This window comes from Trichosurus vulpecula, chromosome 2 (assembly GCF_011100635.1).
Source record: "Trichosurus vulpecula isolate mTriVul1 chromosome 2, mTriVul1.pri, whole genome shotgun sequence".
In the NCBI taxonomy this organism is placed as follows: Eukaryota; Metazoa; Chordata; class Mammalia; order Diprotodontia; family Phalangeridae; genus Trichosurus; species Trichosurus vulpecula.
In genome coordinates, this window is record NC_050574.1 from 276,320,646 (window position 1) to 276,325,294 (window position 4,649).

The 4,649-nt window shown below is 43.1% G+C and overlaps 1 pseudogene; it reads left to right on the forward strand.

Moving 5' to 3' along the window:
* Nucleotides 1-3,659: 3,659 nt before the first annotated feature.
* LOC118837012 lies at nucleotides 3,660-4,420 on the forward strand (annotated as a pseudogene).
* Nucleotides 4,421-4,649: the final 229 nt, after the last annotated feature.

A 4,649-nucleotide genomic window follows, 5' to 3' on the forward strand; every position in this document is an offset into this window, starting at 1 on the left:
AATCAGGTTTTCCAGAGTCCGTGTCCAGTCCATGTCCACTATGTCACCTAGCTGCCCATTCAGCTTAGTGACAAAGAAATGGTGATATCACCTCACAAATAAGAGTCATAGGATCATAATTTAGATTTCTAACTAGAGGGAAACTGAGAGGACATTTAGTCCAACCTCTTTATTTTAAAGTTGATGAAACTGAGAAACAGAGAAGTATTTAAGGGAGGATTTTAAACCCCTTCTTCCTGACTCCATATCCAATGCCTTACCTACTGCATTCTGCTGTCTGTAAAGTCATGATTTTTCTTCAAATAACCCACTAAGTGACTTAGATAAAGGCATAAAGGATATCCTTATCAAATCATCAGATAATATAAACCTAAGAAGGCTAGTATCTCATGGGATGACAGAATCAGGGCGCAAAAAAAGATCTTGACAGCATAGACTATTTGGCTACAACTAACAAGATAACATCTAATAGGGATAAATGTAAAGTTTTACACTGGGATAAAAATGCCTTCAGCAAAATTTGAGAAAGGTATATCATTAGGCAACAGTTTGGGAAAAAAAGATGATGGGTTTTTAATAGACTTCAACCTCAATATGAGTCAACAGTGATTTACCATTCCAACAAGCTTTTTCATGGCCACAGTGAGAGCCTAGGAAAAAGAAAATGATGCACCCCTTGTACTGTTCTCTGGACAGACCACATTTGTAGTACTGTGTTCAAGCTGGCTATAACATCTGGCTAATCACAATTTAAGAAGGAAATCGATAAACTAAGAAAGGCCTGATAGAGGGCAAAATAGTGAAGAGCCTCAAGTTCATATCATAGGAGGATTGGTTGAAGGAACTGGAGGTCTTTAACTTGGAAAAGAAATGACCTAGGCAGGACTTGATAGCTACCCTTAAGTATTTCAAAAATTATCATGTGTGGTCTGTTTGGTCCCATGGGGAAGTAGATGCAACAGTAAAAGTTCCAAATAAGAAAATACATGCTTGAACTAAGAAAAGTTTTCCAAACAATTATGACCATATAAAGATGGATGGGAACTGCTTTAGAACATATTAGGTTCCCCTTCGTTGAAAGTTATCTGTTAGATATAGCCTTTAAATTCAGTCTCTAAGTAAATACTGCATGACCACTGGCAGGTTTGTTGTAATCAAGATTACTTTTTTAGGTGAGGTTGACATGTTGCTGAGGTCCCTCCTAGCTCTGAAATTCTGTGATTCTCTGGAGGATATAATAAAAGATAAAGGTAGGGACTGGACTTCTGATGGGCAGATCAGCACTTTCTCTGAAATTTAATGTCTTAGAGAACTACCCAAAGCATTGAGATGTTAAGTAACTTGTCTAGTATCACACATCCATTGGTATAAGTAGCAGCGCTTGAACCCAAGTCTTTCTAGCTTTAAGAACAGCTCTCTACTGTGCAACATTCTGAGGATACAAGCATATAACATTTCTGAAACACTCATTTTCACATATGGTAGTAAAAAGGTACTGTTATAGTCTGCTTTCTGAGATGAAACACTTTATTTGGAGATTCTGCTAGTGATCTTTTTAGCACTTTAGTGGAGTGGGAGGTTCAGTTTAAAGCTATAGAATGTTCACTGAGCCTTCCAGATATCAAACTTGTGACCTTGACGATCCTTAAGAGGAAGCTTTAGCCAATATATTACGTACTTCTTGAATTTTTCTTCTTCACTTATACTGTTCAGCTTAATAAGCAGGCTTTAAAAACATTCATATACCTAATATTAGTGTGAATTTGTTTATTTAAATTCTTCCTAATACCTAGTTGACATCAGCTTCACTGAAAAAAATAAGGGTTTAGATGTTGAGAGGCTTGTGTCAGGGGAGACAGGAGAGGAAGTTGAGAATATCAGGTCATTCAACATTGACGGTGAGAGGAATTGGAAAGATGCCCCACACTGTGGCTCAGAATGGCAGGAGGCCATCCAATGTCATCTGGAGGTAGAGGATTGAAAGGTTAGTAGAAGAATGCCCAAAGCAAACATTGTCAATTTCAAATATTGCCAAGGTATGTTCCTGAATTTGAAAAAGAAGATACTTGAGACAAGAGGAAGAGAACTTCTCCTGGACCAGCTCTTCTCTGTGAGACAAACCTTCCCCAGAAAACATCTGGCTCTTGGTCTCTTCTCTACTTGTCCTGCCTCATTCTCCCAGACTCTATGGCCCTCCCTCCAGTTAGGGGAACCATCTCGCCCTCTGCTACTCTTTGTCCTTCTTACTCCATTGATTTCTGTATTTGGATTTCTGAGTGTAATAGCAAGTAAAGTAGGACTTTTTGCTGTTTTCTTCTTTTGGAGTACTTCTCAGCACTAAGGCAATCAAGTGCCTTTGAGTCTTGCCTTTGTTTGAATCAAGAGTCTTTGATTGAACCAAGAGTCTTTGATGACCTGCTTGGGTACCAGGAAAGCCTTGGTCACATGGGTTTGAGTCACATGGCATATCATTAAGGCAGAATTCATGACTTCAAAGATAACCATGAATATGCCTGAATGGTCCAAAATCACAGGATATAAGTAATTCTTTAAGTAGAAGGCTTAGGAGTTAAAGTATTTATTGAAACTCAAAAGTAGCAGAACCATGGACCAGTGTCCCCAATTCGACATCCTGGCAAGAACCTTCCAAAACCAGTATGCCCATCTCACAATAGTGACCAGGAGGCCACAGAAAAACATTATGGCAGCAAGCCAAGCCATACTGGTGCTTCCCCCCGCCCCAATGCTAGGGCCTTCCAGCAAGAAGACCACTCATTGGCCTCAAGCCCCTGCTCAGCACTCTCGGGTCTCCACGAGGTTCAGTCCTGCTTTTTTGTAGCTCCTGCCGCCGTCACCGCTGCTTCCACCGCAATCTCTAAGCTGTATTCCAGCTAGCTGACTGCTTCCTCTCTCCTTCATCTCTTAACTGCTCTCACCAACTGCCTCTTAGCTCTGCTCCAACAGTTCAGCAAGCTCCTCCCACCACAGGCTTCATGTCTTCACGTAGTCCAGAACTCAGGCGTCTACCATTGGCTCCAGTCCTAGTCACTCACCCCAGGACCCTGAGAGCCCCAACCCCGAAGCCCACTCAAATGGGCGGGAAAGATCTTCCCATTCACTGATTGCCTTTACACATGGTTGTGACACCCTCTGTGGGCTGACCCAAAAGAAGGGTATGTATACTCTGGGGCTGGCATTTTGCTTTGGGGCTCACTCACTTGAAGAGTGTTCCTCTGATTTGACCAGACAAGACTATGAGTAGCCATCAAGCCCCTCAGCTTTGAAAACCCAGATGTTGATGCTTCTCTCTCTGGTAACTATGTGTGTATTTCTATGGATAGGCGGTTAGAACCCTGTCAGCTGATTTGTGTTATTTGCTCTGTTTACATAATTTCTGCTTGTAATTTCTGTTTATGTTTTCTCTGAAGTTCAGGGTGCTGAATTTTCCCCCTGAAATAAGTGAATGATATATGTATGTTTAATTATTGTGAGATTGTAAATCCCTTAAAGTTGCTTCCCTTGGAAAAGCAGATCAAAGAACCTGTGCTAGCAGCCCTCCTGTGTGCTGGTGTTATTGGTCTTGCACCTTCACAGCAGCTGCTAGTAACATGTTGTTACACTGAGCATAAATGTTGCTGTTACTCACTTTCTCTCTGCTTCACTTCAGACCTCCCCCACACTAATTTGACATCTCTTTAGATATGTTCCTTCTCTACTTAACATCGCCTGGCCTGTAGGTCACTGGTAGTGCTAAGAGGAATGAGGAAAAGATCACTGGTGGTCAAACATATTTGAATTCCCCACTACCAGCCCTGGCAGGCCACACTGTTCATCAGAGTTTCCACTGTGGGAGTGTCCTGAGGTTCACTGTACCCACTGGAATCTTTGAGTGGCCTTGAGAAAACTCAATGTCAATCTCGTAGAGCCCTATCAGCAGTCTCTTAGGGTGGAGTGCTGGGTACCCTACCCCAGGTACAATTCCAGGGTCAGCAACAATGATCTCATGCTGCTCTTCCTGGAGAAGCCAGTAAAGCTGATCCTCCAAGTTCACCCCATTCAGCTGGCAAAAAGTTATGTAAATCTTGGCACAATCTTCCTAGTGTCCAGCTGGGGTACCATGTCCAGTCCTATTGCCGAGTATCCCGGCACCCTCCCGTGTGTGAACATCAGTATTACATCTGAGGGAAAATGCAAAAATGCTTACCAAAGAGCTATCACTCCCAGCATGGTCTATGCTGGGGATGAGGAAGGTGAGAAGGACTCATGTCAGGGTGATTCCAGAGGTCCCTTGGTGTGCAATGGGGCCATGGAGGGCCTGGTGTCTTTGGTCATGGGACACTGTGCTCTGCCCAGTTTTCCTGGTGTTTATACCAACCTGTGCCTTTACAGGACCTGGATCCTAAATGAAATGCAGAATTGACACATCCTCAGAGGATTTCCCAGTCCCACCTGTCCCTAGTCCTACCGTAGGAACAGGTGGTCTGAAACTACAGCCCCCATTCTACAAAGAAACCCAGCCAGTAATCCTTCTGATCAACCCATTTGACCTCCCCCTCCCCAAGGGAGGACTCAGCCATCTTTACTTCCCAACCATGGACCTCTGGAGGACCCAGGTTTCCCAGACTCATCTCTAGTCTGGATTTGGATGC